This window comes from Rhinoraja longicauda, chromosome 7 (genome assembly GCF_053455715.1).
Source record: "Rhinoraja longicauda isolate Sanriku21f chromosome 7, sRhiLon1.1, whole genome shotgun sequence".
Lineage (NCBI taxonomy): Eukaryota > Metazoa > Chordata > Chondrichthyes > Rajiformes > Arhynchobatidae > Rhinoraja > Rhinoraja longicauda.
The window spans coordinates 36238542-36254829 of NC_135959.1; the positions used below are offsets into that span (position 1 = coordinate 36238542).

The following is a 16288-nucleotide window of genomic DNA, read 5'->3' on the forward strand; positions in this document are numbered from 1 at the left end:
CTCGGATCAAGAGAAGTTTCTGCATTAAATAGAGTCTCTCACGGAGGCTCTAACAGAGATGTAGAGGAGTAACCCAGTGATTTTCCAACAGACTGCTCTGTATTAATCACCATAGAACATCGTATCAGTACAAGATTACAAGGATTCATTGAGAATTATGGCAGACAATTTAAGTAGAATGAAAGAAAATTGGATACACGCAAGCTCAGCTCAGCTCTGCAGCTGGTGTAGTCTCTGCTGCATCAATTACCTTCTATCACAATGAGCTAAACACATTGTGCTTTTTCAAAAAGGGGCTATCTTCTTCAACTCCTAAATAAATGCTTTAGTAACTTAGTTTCATTGAAAATAAGAAAAATAAGAAAGAAAAGTACATGATCTATTTCAAACATGATCTGCTTTAGTCAAAATGCCATGCCTAAAATGCACTAACTGGATGCTAGCAATGTCTCCATTTGCTTCTTAAATTGTCCCTTGGAGTTGAAGACGACCTTTTGGTGCTCCAGTTATGTTGGTTCTGAGATGGCCGAGGAGGGTAGTATGGGACCTGTAGAGTCTTGCTTGTGAGGTGCATGGTGCATAACAGGTGAGTGCATGGATAAGTTGAAAGATGGTGCACATCTGCGCACATCACAGTTTATGCTGGGCTACTGTGTGATGCCAACATATTGGCGGAGGTTCTCCATTTTATTCTGAATGTTCCTTCTACACTTTGAGTGACCATGGGCCAGTGATTTGCAGGAGTTGGTTGGGATGTTGCACTTCCTCACGAGCTTCTGAAAACATCTTTGACCTTAGCCCTCTGTTCATCTGCTAATCAATATTTTTTTCGCTCCATGACAGACAAAGTCTGGTATGGATGTGAAATGATAAACAAACACTGAAAGAACTCAGCTGATGAGGCAGCATCTGTGGAGTCAAAGGTGGATGTCAAAATTTCTGGTTCAGACCCTTCATCAAGACTGAGAAGGAAGAGGAAGATTACCTGTTTATAGGGGGATTGAGGCTGGTAGGTGATAGATGGAACTACATGAGGAGCAGGAGTGGGTGTGGTGGGTAGATAGAAGCAGGTGGGGTACTGGGAATAGGAAATGTGAAATAAGGGAGAAGAAATCTAGATGGACTTGTATGAGAGAAGAACTCCAGAGGTGTGGAAAACCTAAAGTTGGAAAATGCAATGTTCACAACACTGGACTGTAGGATACCCAAGCAGACTATAAGGTGTGTAGAAAACAACTGTAGATGTTGTTTTATAATGAAGATAGACATAAAGTGCTGGGGTAACTCAAAGGTCTCGACCCGAAACGTCACCCATTCCTTCTCTCCCGAGATGCTGCCTGACCTGCTGAGTTACTCCAGCATTTTGTGAATAAATCAACAGGTCAGGCAGCATCTCTGGAGAAAAAGGATGGGTGATGTTTTGCGAAGGAACCCTTCTTCAGAATATGTGTTCTTCCAGTTAGTGTTTGGCCTCATAACAGTATAACAGTATAACAGAGCTTTATTCGGTACCGAAGTACCGAACGAAACTACATAGCAGTCATAGAAGAAAAAAAAGAACACAAGACACATAACCCCAACACAAACGTCCATCACAGTGACTCCAAACACCCCCTCACTGTGATGGAGGCAACAAAACTTCCACTCTCTTCCCCACGCCCACGGACAGACAGCTCGTCCCCGACCAACCCGCACAGTCCCCGCACCGGGCGCTGAAACGTCTCGCGGCCGAACCGGGCGATGAAAGGCCCGCGACCAAGCCTTGCGCAGCTAAGTCCCGTGGCCGAGCCGCACCAGCGATGTAAAGCCCCGCAGCCGAGCTGCACCGGGCGATGTTAAGTCCTGCAGCCGAGTTGCACCGGGCGGTGTTAAGCCCCGCAGCCGAGCTGCACCGGGCGGTGTTAAGCCCCGCAGCCGAGCTGCACCGGGCGATGTTAAGCCCCGCAGCCGAGCTGCACCGGGATGTAAAGCCCCGCAGCCGAGCTGCACCGGGCGGTGTTAAGCCCCGCAGCCGAGCTGCACCGGGCGATGTTAAGCCCCGCAGCCGAGCTGCACCGGGTGATGTTAAGCCCCGCAGCCGAGCTGCACCGGGATGTAAAGCCCCGCAGCTGAGCTGCACCGGGCGGTGTTAAGCCCCGCAGCCGACCCGCACCAGCGATGTAAAGCCCCGCAGCCGAGCTGCACCGGGCGGTGTTAAGCCCCGCAGCCGAGCTGCACTGGGCACTGTTAAGTCCAGCGGCCAAGCCGCACCGGGATGTAAAGTCCAGCGGCCGAGCCGCACCGGGGGATGTTAGGCCCCGCAGCCGAGCCGCACCCCGCGCCGTGAGGAAGAGAAAAGTCCCCCCCCCCCACACCCACCCACGCCACCACCCCCTCCCACACATACACAACCAAAAAAATATATATAAAAACCATCCCAACACCGACACACAACAAAAAAAGGAGAAAAAAAAGACGGACAGACTGCTAGCAATGGTGAAGGCCAAGGACAGATGGGTCATGTAGGAGTAGGAAGGATAGTTAAGATAGTGTGCAACCAAAACTTTGCATTTGTCCAGATCCTCTGTAAAGCCTTGCCTTCGCTTGGTTTCTTCAAAGCATAAGGGGCCAGGTTGTGACCACCAAATGCATTAGAACACATTGTGGGAGGTACAGGTGAATCTCTGCATCACTTAGAAAAGGCTATTTATACACCTGGATGGTGGTGAGGGAGGAGGTGAAGGGACAAGAGTTACACCTCCCACAGCTGCAAGAAAAGAGCAAGGGGAAGGGGAGTGCTGGGTAGATGGGGATGAGCTGCTAGCAAAGTGCTGGAGTTTGATCAGGATTATGCACAGAGGTGCCCACAGATGGAGGAGGATGTAAGGTGCTGAAAGGAAGCAGTCTGATGAATGTGGGAGGAGATTAGAGGACAGGTGTAGATGAATACATAGAGAAGAGACTCAAGGACAGGGACAATTGAAATTGGGGAAGTCAAGGGTGAGATGGGTGGGTGGGGGAGGGTTGCAATGAGAAAGGATGTTGATGTCTGAGCCCACTGCTCCGGTATGTGTGCATGGGTGCACTTAATGGTATTTATATATATTTGTATTGTGAGCATTCATGCATGTGTGTCTGTGCGATGTGAGTAAATAAGTGTGTATGTGTATGCGTGAATGTATATATACGATTGTACATGGGTCTGCTTCTATGTGCAGATGTGTGTGGTGTGTTTGTGCATATATAGTGTGTGGTGCATTTGTGTTTATGATATGCTTGTGTTTGCGTGTATTCATGCGAGTGAGGTGAGTATTAATACCTTTGCAATTTTTGTCATTGTTCTCTCTGTCAATGGATCAAGACCTTACTCAATTAGTGTTGCAGTCAGTGTGCAACAGCTATCCTACTTTAAAATAAATCATGCACACGTAACCTCCACACCTCAAATTAACAATGTAGCTACCTCAAGAAATATTTACATTAAAAAGATAGGGTGGGTAACTCACGTGATGTTCTGTCTTTAACCTTTCCCATCCAGATATTGTGTTTCTGCTACTTTGTTGTTTGGTCAAATGTAATGGTCAAGATTGGTCAATATCCAAAATGCCTAATACTCGGGTTGAGATTGAAACACTTTATCTTTTGAGACAAATGGAATAACCACAAGCTGGTATTGCTTCCTACTTTCTAGCGATCACAAGTTAGGGTAAATGCATCTGATATCCTTTAAAATTGAATGACGAAAAGAGAAACAGGACACCAATTTCATCGCCCATAGCAGAGAAAGTCATTGTTAAGATGGATAAAAATTACCTAGTGATTTGAATCCCTCTTCTTAAAATAATATCCTACAAATGTTTTACATGGATGTGCAAAGCCAGAGAAGGTGGTGCTTTTTATATAATGCTTCAGTTTCATATAATTACTTATTTGACATTATGTTGCAGACAAAATTGGACCATAAGATTTTCTTTACTGGTCACAATGACATTTGCAGCAAAATGACGACTTTAATGCCTCAATATGAAGGGATGTGTATTACAGGATGGATTTATGAGAGTCATCTTATGATAAATGTAAGCACAAGATTTATAATTTTTTTAAAACTTTGACTCAAACATGCGACAAAATATATGAGCAAAAAATAACGTTTTGGGTGCAAGGAACACATTCAAATGCAAGAATGGTGGCTGCACCTCACTTTACAGAAAACGTGGGGTAAAGCTCATATTGAAATCTGCTGGACCTGCCAGCAACAAAGTCTGTAATTCAGGGAGAATTTTGTTAGTGAGGCAAGTGGATTTTAACTTCTTTCTGTCTATATATTTTGTCAGGTCCTGTTTGATCTTGAAGTTAGTAAATGTCAAAGAGGAGATTGACGGCTGGTGAGCCTGAGGGAAGAATCTTACTAGGTATCAAAACCATTCTCTCAGTGCAACCAGTCAGAAGTGCACTATACTGCACAATCTTGAACATAGTTATGTGTAATATAGTCAGTAATCACCCCATCCTCGCTCAAACGTGGCATCATTAATCCTCCAGCCTCAGCCTTCTGTCTGAAGGACCTAATACTAGGCCTATATTAGTATTCAAATTTGCTGTTGTTCCACATCCCAAAATGCCAAATAGTATCAGAATGCCTAAAGACAGGCCAGTTAGATAAAGCCAGTATTTTCAAAGTTGATGGATACTGGTAGGTGTATTCAGCCAGAGTGTTGTAGCTCAAAAGTTAATCCCACTATTTACTTCAGCCCAGTTAAATTCAGATTACTATGCACATTCAATTTTATGTACATTATATGCTATTGGGTTCCATTCTTCACAGAAAACAAGGAAAGTTCCGTGTTTCTGAAACTATTTGGTCCCTTGAAATTGTAAGCCCGATATTAGCTTTTGCTGAGGATAGTTTTACAATATCTGTTCTTAACTTGTCAACTCTATTGGGGCTGCTATAGATTTTGAAACTTTCTTTTGGCATTTTAGTGTTTTATAGGTCAGCTCATATTTTTATGAGCCGTTAATGTCATTACCAGAAACTGGAACAACAGAAATCTGATGCTACCTTCAGAAAAAAAGCTTAACTTGAATCAGCCAATTTTGCTTATGAAGTTACATGATAAACCACATGATATGACTTTTAAATGAGATTCAGATGTATGTCAGGTATTGTTTTTTATGTGCATTGCACATATACTGTATAGTTCCAGCCTTTGTGGTTTTTTTCTTTATAACACTAAAATCTATGAATAACTGGCCATTAACCTTATTAAATATGCAACATGTTGCCATGTTGTTTATTAAAATTAAATACAGCTTTTGATGGCATCTTTCAGTAGCTGCTTAATTTAGATGACACATATTCTACTGATCACTGATTCACGTATTCTCAGTGGTTGTTCACCACATTGAAAGAACAGGTGCAGAGAAATGCAAAGGAAAAATTGGTTTTAATACTTAGGTTTGGAATCAGGAACAATAAATAAGAACTTTTATTGTGAAGCCAGCTATTATGCTTTTTTTCCTTCTCATTATTAATGCCTCCTTTTTTAATTTTGTCTGAATGGTAAGTTCTGCGTTTTTCACTTCTTTTGACTGGTTACGATTCCAGTCTGAACTATTGGGTGAAAGTAATTTCTCTTTGCTTTTATAATGGGCTTATGTAAATCATGTTCCAGCAGCTGTAGGACATTTATTTTCTTCAATGCACTCTCACTGCGTTATGATAAGTGTTGATTCATAAATGAAGCTCATCATCCTTTTTTTCATTCAATTATCTTCTCTTCATGGGATGCCTGCAAAACAGTAAAACAGGTGCTATTCATCCATCTAAATGAAACTAATACAATTGAAAATCAGAAAACTGTAAATCAACTGAGGCAATAATATGAGTTGAAGCCTTGAAAATTCACTAGTGTTTGAAAACTTTCTCAACGTGGCAAAAATTGGAAGATACAAAAGGACTCGGAATTAGCAAAGGACCCATGTTCAATGAAACCTGGCTTCCATTGTAGCATCCGAGAGACACTGGAACCACTTATTCCAGAAATACCATTAATTTCAGAGTAGCTGGGAAACAGTCTGCAGATATATAAAATGTCTCAGCCCAATATCACAGTAGCTTGATTTGGTGGAAGATTTTCTTTATTCTTGTGTAAGATTTGTCACCCCACTTTAAACAACATTTAATACCAATCACAAATCACACTCAAAAAGGTGCTGCAGAGCTGCCCACAAGAATCACTGCAATGGGTGTGCTGAGGAACTTGACCCAGTCCTCGTGAAGGTATTATGAAAGATTTCAACGACAGCATGGAATGTAGGAGAGGAATTTGCGGATAGAATTGCACTAATATGCCTCTGCTGCTCTTGTCATGCTGGACAATTGTCATAGGTGCAATTGTCATAGGTAGGTGCAAACAAGGAACTCGGCACGGTGGCGCAGCAGTAGAGTTGCTGCCTTACAGCGAATGCAGTGCCGGAGGTTCGATCCTGACTACGGGCGCCGTCTGTACGGAGTTTGTACGTTCAATGAAGGTAATGACATCTGCAGGCAAGAGGTCTTAGCAAAACCAATAGTGACTTTCAATGAACAAACTTCTGATGTTAAATTGCACTTGAAAGCACTGTTGACAACATTTGCCAACACTTTGCTGATGACTGAAAACAGAGTGGGGGAACAGTGATTAGCTTGATATTACCTGACAATTGTCCACATCGCTATGGAAATACAAGAATCGAAGATGTGCTCATGAAACATGTTGATGCACGACGACTTCCAAGGCACTTTTGTTACTACATCCAGAATGTTAGAGCCCATTCATATATTACTCAGCTATTACTGGTGAATGGTGATGGTTAAAAGATAAGATTTTGGGTATGTGAGGCTATTTATTGATAGGTCAATGCAAAAAAACACACAATTTTGGATAATATATTCAAATGCAGAAAAAATCTGATTACCTAAATGAGCCCCTTTAGTTTTAGTTTTAGAGATAGAGTGCGGAAACAGGCTCTTGGGCAAATGGAACCCGCACCATTGAGCGATCCCCTCACACTAATGCCATCCTACACACTGGAACAATTACCACTATACCAAGCCAGTTAACCTACAAACATGCATGTCTTTGGAGTGTGGGAGGAAACCGAAGCACCCAGAGAAGACCCACTCAGGTCAAGGAGTGAACGTACACTCCATACAGACAAGCACCCATAGTCAGACACAGGTCTCTGGCGCTGTAAGGCAGCAACTCTACCGCTGCATCATAGTGCCGCCCAAACTTGAATCATCAAGGTAAGAAGGTTACGGATCAAGTGCTGGTGATTACATAAAATAGATGAATACTGAATGGTTGGCATGGACACGGTGGGCCCATATGATCTATGTCTGTATAAGCTGCTATGCAACCATTCAGAAATCCCATTGCTTTGGCATTTGGCTCACAAGGTTATATATGTCATGTTCCCTTTCACTCACTAAGACCCTGGTTTCAATACCCCCTTTAGCCAAACCTGCTTCACTGGAAAACATCGAAAAACATTTTTTTAATGTGTGTGGTATTAATAGAAATGACATGCAATATTCCAGAGCATCTGCTGGTCTCAAACCTGCCAGTTTTTTCAGAATGCGTAGATGAGACTTGGTTGATTATACTTGTTCATGTCCAGATCCAATGCTTGTTACACCAAGTCAATTCTTCAGGGCTTATTTTATTTCCTTATTTTACCTTTCTGGAGTAGTTTGGACATTTGTTTGTGTAATTAAAAAGAATCACAGGGCCAATTCAAAGTCAAACTCTTTTGCACATAAACTAGGTTAGGTAGTGATGATTGGTTTCCTTCCATAAAGGATATTCGTGAGCTTTAAAAGAACTTCCTACAATATATTAGATGCATGGACATCTTTAATGATCTGATTCCAAATTGCTTTAATTAACTGCAGCAACTGTAGTAAATTTGATCATTTACTACAGTTAGTCCAAGCTTCTGAGATCATGAATCGGGTAACTTAACAGTTGTGCCAAGATTCCCATTAACCGAAAGAAAAGGAATGAAAGAACAGGAATTTATAGCATAGTACACCCTGAAAAATGCTTCACAGTCAGTGAAATACATTTTGTTATGTAATCACTTTTGTAAAGTACAATTGTGCACAGCAAAGTCTGACAAATGATGATAAGATATCAAATGATTTGATTTTTGATAATTTGGGCTAAGAAATATATTCTGCTCAGGACCATGGGGGGAAGTCTCTGCTCTTCATCAAATTAATGTTACAGATCTTTAAATCAATTTTAGAGAATATACCATCTCATCTGTGAGATAATATCCCCAATAGTGCTCTGTAATTCAGTACTATAAATTGCCCGGCTAAAATATTGAACTGCCACTGCGAGGGCCACAGTGGCGCAGCGGTAGAGTTGCTGCCTTACAGCGCTTGCAGCGCCAGAGACCCGGGTTCAATCCCGACTACGGGTACTGTCTGTATGGAGTTTATACGTTCTTCCTGTGAAGGCATGGGTTTTCTCCATGATCTTCAGTTTCCTTCCACACTCCAAAGACATACAGGTATGGAGGTTAATTGGCTGGGCAAAAATGTAAAAAAATTGTCCCTAGTGTGTGTAGGATAGTGCTAATGTTCGGGATCACTGGTCGGTGCGGACTTGGAGGGCCAAAGGGCCTGTTTCCGTGCTGTATCTCTAAACTAAACTAAACTAAACTGAAATGGGGTTTGAATTCACATAGACCAGACTCAAAGGCAAGATTGCCACCATTAAGCATGCCACCTGAGGAGCACAAGGTTAACTAAACATTTGTATTATTGGCACAGCTTTAAAACTCTCGTCTGCCGTTTTAGACCTTTTAGACCTGGATGCCTCAAACTCTTGTAGAACGTGCAGTAACAATTTCAATCATTAAGTAGCTAGCTAATTTTTTCAAAATCTTGACACAGTTAAATCTTTAATTCAGAGCTGATTCATGGAGGGTTCGTCTGAGAAGTAAAATAACACACAGATTTAACAGGCAGCACTCCATTAGACAAGGACTAGTACATGTGCATTGAAAACTAAAGAGCTTCACCTCAAGCTGATGTGACATATTTTATGCTGATACAATCTGTCTCTAATTAATACTTGTGCCATTTTTAGCAATGTCAAATCATGCCCAAATATGCAGGGAAATTCATCATTAAAGGAAATAAGCCACTTTAGGATTTTCGAGCAATAACTTTGTCCATCAGTATTCAAAAAAATATAGTCAAGAGAGACATTGATAGATTTTAAGATATTGAGGGAGTCAATGGATATGGGGTTATTGCAGGTCGAACATCAATCATAATGGTACTAAATGGCAGACCTAATATAAGGGGGGAATGGCCAACTCCTGATTCAATTTGATATGTTGTAATGTAATGTAATTTTGAAATATCATGTTCAATTAGAATGTTAAAGCAATATTCTGGATTTTAAATTTCACACTCAACAACACAGTAACAAAGGTTGCCTTTTTGTAAATTAATTCACCCAAACTGCTTTGGGTTGTCTAATCTGCTTATGTTTACTTGAACACTATGGATGTATTTCCCCAGGTGTTCTCTTGACCATCTGGTGCAATTTCAGCAGAGGATTATAGAAAATGTGATGAGGCGCTATTCATATCATGTCTCCTGGGTTTTGAGTCTATTCTCCTGTTGTTATACTGAATGAGCAGCAGAGGTCATTCATTTATTCTTTCTCAATGTTCAGTATCTCCTTGCCAAAACTGATGACAACATTACTGAACACTTCAGCATTTACTCTCAAAAAAGCTCACATATTTTAAATTGGCACCTTTTTAATTTAGATATGATCAAAAGGACATTGCAATTTAATCTACTTCATTGTTTAGCAAATGATCCAATTCTGTATTTTAATTTTGAAATGTTCTTGCTACTGTTACCAGACTGAGACATCAGATAGGGTTACAATCAAGTGTTCTAGGTAAGGGGAATTGTTTGAGAAGTTGGAGACTTCTCAATAACGACTACAAAGCATATTGAGCCTAAAAACTTTGAACAGTTATTCACGAAATTAGAGCAACAGATTGCCTCTGCTGGCTACTGGAGTGTTAATGAGAATGCACAAAGACGAACAAAATAAGGAAGGATAGAAAAATCAGTACAGAATGATTGTTTGGCAAATATTTTGAAATATCAAATATTAGTAGGAGTAAGAATGAAACTGACAGTTAGGATTTTGTAATTCTAATTACTGATAACGTAGAGAATTGATGGTATCAGTATATTTGCCCTAAATCTTGCTATTCAGGTTTATACCTTTTTCAAACTCAGTGAAAGCATAAATCCAGCACAAAGACAGTTTTGAAAGTCTGATATCAGATGCAAGCTGTGCCATGTCAAACTGATGGAGTGCAGTGAAATCTATTTATCTTTTCAGGCCTAACCCCTGGATGTTAAGATTCAAAAGGTGAAAATGTACAGGGTCATGTGACAAACTACTGACAAGGTGGTAATTCTGAGTACCACATTCACTGAAACATCTTGTGAACTATGGTGTTAAGAGTTACACTGTAATATAACAATCAAACTAGCCAAACATAGATGGACGCAAGAATGATATACATTTCCTTCCATGGCTGATCTTGGTAAAAGAAAATTACCTTGTATTAACATGGTATTTTGAGTTCCCAGTCCTAACTATTTTCTTTCCTTATCCATTTTATTTCTGTCCCATATAAAAAGGCAAAAGCATCACTCTGCTAAATGTAGAAGAGTAGGTTTCTTGACATGGTTTCAAATCTAATTGAAACTTGAGTGAAGAAGAACTTTCAGAAAACAACTCTTTCTGTGGTGGATTTATTTTTCTGTTGTTGGCTAATCTTTTGGAGGCTCTACTTGCAGATTGAAGAACAATGAGCACAACTGAACAATAGTGCAGCTTATTTTCCTGCAAATTCTTTTTATTGTCAGAGTCAGGAACATTTCAATTCTTATGCACAGATCTGATTTATCCATTGAACAAAGATTCTTGCAGGGTGTCTCATTAAGAGATCACATTGCTTCCCCATCAGCAGTATTGATTTATAAAATTGCTGCTAAGGAACATAATCTTGCAAGTATACCTTAAAATATCTTCATGTGAAACTATCTCTCTTCAAAAGTATGGAACAAAAATCAATACAATCCAGTTGAAGTTATTGAAAGCTAATGCTTTTTATCCCGGCTAAACTGGTCCAAGTAATTTTGTGGTCCCAGAAGTTGCCAGCTTTACTTTTATCAGTAATTGCTTCTTCCTACAATTACTAACTGCAAATTTTGATAAAGTTATAAATGAATAATTAAGTCTAATGGCCATTGATTTATCAAAAGAACAAATACCTCGGATGGTATCTGCTTCCCTATTAACAAATCTAAAATAGATTGGAAACAAAGTCTACAGCTTACTTTGTACCACACAAATAAAATGGACATCTGTGGAAGTGATCTCGAACCCGGAAATAACCCATTCACAGAAACCCATATGTCAGGTAAAGAAACATAACTTTCTTTGTGTTCAGGTCCAGAACCAAATTGGTTGAACACTAAAATGTAAAGAAATTAGCAAGATTCTGAAAAATCTATTCTTAAGATTGGTTTTATAATTGTTTCCATCATTTTATAATTGTTGCTCATTAAATAGCTATATTTATTATTCATGTGTATCTTGTTGCAGTATTAAGCAACGAAAGGAAGCATTCTGGTGCTTCTAAAAGCATGAACCTTCGGGTGCCCGTGCATCTATTAACGTGTTCATTCTGTGATACTGATTGGATCGGAGAACCATACAGTTTGCCTTCTCAATAATGCACCAATATAACAGATATTCAATTTGTGCCAACAACTTTGAAGTCTCAACACATAAATAGTTCACATCTATCGCTATCCCTCAAAATCTTTGTGAAGACAATATCCAGTCGGTTACTTTGCCATTCATCTTCCATGCACCCTGTTATTTTTCATTATGATGTTATCAGTTTGCACTTTCACCAATGTGGTTGGCACGTATTTTTTAATTTTGCTTATTCATTCATTGGGTTGTGCCTAATTTATTGGCCATTGCTAATAGTTCTTGAGTAGGTGATGGTGAGCAATGTGACAACTAATATTTGAACAAAGCTTAAATCACCAACCTTCCTCTTAATGTGAACACTTAATGGGAAAACTACATTTACAAGACCATCAAAAATGTTTTACTTGCAGGCCAGCTTGTCTCTGACCTCTAAACCAACATAGAAATCAGAGATTAGCTGGAGGTTGGAGGATAATGCATCCGTCTCCTCACTCTTCCATTGGACTCAATTCAAGGAGCTGAGGGGCCGCCATGTTGAATGTTGTTTGAGTTGTACTCAGAGTGGCGCAGTGGTGCAGCACAATGATTGAGTCACTGCCTTTTCGCACCTAAGGACTGGGTTTGATCACAACTACAGATGCTGACCGTACAGTGTTTATGTATTCCTGTGATTGCATGGGTTTTCTCTGGATGCTCTGGCAGCAACTCTAACGCTGCACCACCGTGGCGCCCCAACGAGTGTGCGGGTGATCGATGCTCGGCATGGTCCCTCCCTTCCCCTCCTCCTTCCCAGATCTCCCTCTATCTTCCTGTCTCCACCTATATCCTTCCTTTGTCCCGCCCACCTGACATCAGTCTGAAGAAGGGTCTCGACCCGAAACGTCACCCATTCCTTCTCTCCCGAGATGCTGCCTGACCTGCTGAGTTACTCCAGCATTTTGTGAATAAATCGATTTGTACCAGCATCTGCAGTTATTGTCTTATACTAGATGCAGGAAATATGTTCCCAATGTTAGGGGAGTCCAGAACCAGGGGACACAATCTAAAAATAAAGGGGAGGCCATTTAATAGTGAGGTGAGAAGAAACTTTTTCACCCAGAGAGTTGTGAACTTGTGGAATTTTCTGCCACAAAAGGCAGTGGAGGCCAATTCACTGGATGAATTTAAAAGAGAGTTAGATAGAGCTCTAGGGGCTAGTGGAATCAAGGGATATTGGGAGAAGGCAGGCACAGGTTACTGATTGTAGATGATCAGTAGACCCAGGATTTTGCCATGTGCCATAAGTGCCTTTTTATGCCTTTTTGGTGATTTCAGCAAGATAATGCCCTTTTCACGATCGAGTGCCTAAATCAGTCTTTTTTTGCCGTCTTAACGTAAGTTACAAGAAAATTTCCACCACCGGGGCAAAACCGTGGGCACCACCATTGGTTGTTCATTCGTGGGTAGTGGACGAGGCCCCAGTCTTTTGCAGTCAGGCTGTAAGTGGGTGTTAAGTGGTGATTGGAGAGGGGTGGGTGGGGAAAAGTCCAGTCAGGCTACGAGTAGGTGTGAATTGTTTGTTGGGGAGGGGGTACCAGTTTCTGTTTATCGAACCTGCAGTAGAACTCGTTCAGGTCGTTGGTCAGTTGACGATTGTCCAAGGAGTGGGAGGGGTTTCCTCTTGGAGCTTGTGATTTCTTGCAAACCCTTCCAAACTGAAGAGGAGTCATTAGCTGAGAACTTGCTCCTCAACCTCTCAGAGTACCTTTCCTTGGCAGCACTGATCCCTCTTCTCAGCTGGTACTTGGCCTGCCTGTGGAGGTTTGCATCCCCGCTTCTGTAGGATCTACCCTTGCAAGCGTCAAAATGCCTAAAGTCAAGTCAACGCGTAAAAAACAGAAAGATTTGGTGAGAGTGTACGGGAGTGATATATTCTCTACAGACAACTGTGTGCTGTTTTGCAAAGCATGTGAGAAAGCAGCAAATCATGATAAGAAATATTTCATCTCCCAGCATGTACAGACAGCTAAACACAAGTCGGCGGCAGAGAAACTGAAGGTGGGAAATACGCACGCTTGTCTCCTCACTACATTTACTGCTGGCTCCAGTCGCAAATCTGAGTTTTTGAATGATCTGTACAAGGCATTCATTGATGCTGGAATTCAACTGTGGAAATTGGAAAACAAATCTCTCAGAGGTTTTTTAGAGAAACACACAGAGGAACATATATCAAGCGGGTCATCATTACGGAAAAATTATGTTGACAGCAATTTCAACATTGTTGTGCAGAAAATTAGAGATGAAGTTGCATGCAACAAAATATGGATTTCAATAGATGAGACAACCTATGCTGGCTGGAGATATGTTGCCAATGTGGTCATCGGTACACTGGAGGCAGGTCAACAATCAAAGGAGTATATCGACATGAATACAGAGTCTGCAGCTTGTTTCGGGTATGCACCAGTGACCTCAGCTGGGGTAGAAAGAAGTTTTTCAGAACTGAAACATATTCTGTCTGGCAGACGGCATAGTTTAATACCAGATAATTTGAAAAAAATGCTAGTAATTATGTGCAACCAGGCAACTTTGGTAATTTAATGTAGTATACCTTTACATTATCATTTTTAACCATATTTTGCTGGTGGAAATACATGCCTTTTATGCCTTTTTTTGTCAATAAATGCCTTTTTCGTGCCTTTGTAATTTTATTATGCCTATTTGCCTGCCTATTTCAGAGATTTTTAGCGCCTAAACATCCTGGCTCTAATGATCAGCCATGATCACAATGATTGGCGGTGCTGACTCGGAGGGCCAAATGGCCTCCTCCTGCACCTATTTTCTATGTTTCTTTCTCTGTTTCTATGTTTCTAAAACTAAACTAAAATATATAAATGGGCAGTGACCAAACCCACAACCTCGTTCATCAAGAGTGAGAAAATAGCAGGCGCTTAGAAACACCTGCATCTGCAGATCTTTAAATCAAACACCATCCTAGTCTGGAAAATACATTACATGTGCTTCATTGCTTCTCGGACTGCAACAGCTGAAGAAAGTGGCTCATCATCACTCCCCAGGGGCAATTAGTAATGGGCAAGAACTTATGGCCTTGCCGCTGGTCCCCACATCCTGAAAGATGAGTATATTAAAAAAAATCCCAAACTTAATTCATAGGATTGTTTGTAAAGTATATCTTTAGCAAAGCTGACCACCTTGGTGCTGCACCAAGCCTGGTGATGGAGCAGCAACCCCAGCCCACTGAAGAGATTGCCTTGTCCATCAGATTAAATGAGAGAAGGTAAGCAATTCTAATTAACTATTTTCCTCACTTTAATTTCCTTTATTTATTTTTTATTATCTCTGTGTATGTAAGGGGTTTACTTAATTATTTTATTAATATTTTTAAAGAGATGTTTCTATTCCATTACTTAAATTAATCTTAAGACCTTTTAAATGCTTTTGAATATCAAACCCATTTTTTAAAACTTTGAAAAATCAGTCTGCTCTGATAGAAACCTGGTCTCGATATGTTTCTACCCTCACTTTACTACCTGTCACAGATTAATCAAGGTTTCAGGAGGCAGATCCTGAGTCCTACACTAGTTCTGAATCTGTGAATGTAAAGCAATCCTCTATCCCCGCAGTTGCAGTGCAGCAGGATATTGGTGTCACATTGGTGTATCTGCAACTGCGTTATGTTGCCAAGAGAATCGGAAACAGGACACTCTTAGGACATGGCCTCTTTCCAAACGAACATTCCAACAAACAATTTGTTCAAACTAATTTTTGTCCATTGATGGTGTAAACAGCAAATCACATGCTGTTGGCTCTGAACTGATTTCTGCTGTTTGCAAGACATTGCATTCTCATTCATTCTCTTCTCCCTCCCCTCTCCCCTCTCCCCTCTCCCCTCTCCCCTCTCCCCTCTCCCCTCTCCCCTCTCCCCTCTCCCCTCTCCCCTCTCCCCTCTCCCCTCTCCCCTCTCCCCTCTCCCCTCTCCCCTCTCCCCTCTCCCCTCTCCCCTCTCCCCACGCTGACTGAAGATGATCAAATTCTACACTCTTAACACATCGCGGTAAAGGCTAGGCAGGTCTCGTGTGGCGGGTGGACTGATGCCCGCCACCGGGAGCCGTGAAAATCCACTTAGACAACGGCCCTGGCAGAAAGAAATACGTGGCCAGAGCGTGCCATCTGGGGGAGGTGCTCTGTGTACACGTACCTCCGCAGAGTCCTGAGACGGAGCAATGGGTTTCTGCAGAATAACAAGGACTGGCCACCCTCCTCTAACGGGAGACTCAGGACTGCTGCAGAGACCCAGTGCTTCCTATCTCCCCAAAATAAATCCACTAGCCTCTTCTGTATTGTGGTTACGAAGATAGACGGCGGGACAAGAGTGGCCAGCCAGTACCATAAGATAGAGGCCACCCACTGATTTATGACCAGGACCCTACCCTGGAAAGAAAGAACTCTAAGCAAGCCTGACCAGCATCTTAGCCGGGCGACAACTT

The 16288-nt window shown here is 41.4% G+C and overlaps 1 long non-coding RNA gene across 1 annotated transcript in view; it reads right to left on the bottom strand.

Moving 5' to 3' along the window:
* Nucleotides 1-5443: 5443 nt before the first annotated feature.
* The window catches only part of LOC144595172 (uncharacterized), a 93082-nt gene continuing 82237 nt past the window's right edge, over nucleotides 5444-16288 (bottom strand). Inside the window, exon 3 of the long non-coding RNA XR_013547463.1 lies at nucleotides 5444-5771. This is a non-coding gene — a long non-coding RNA (uncharacterized LOC144595172). The remainder of the gene's footprint in view (nucleotides 5772-16288) is intronic.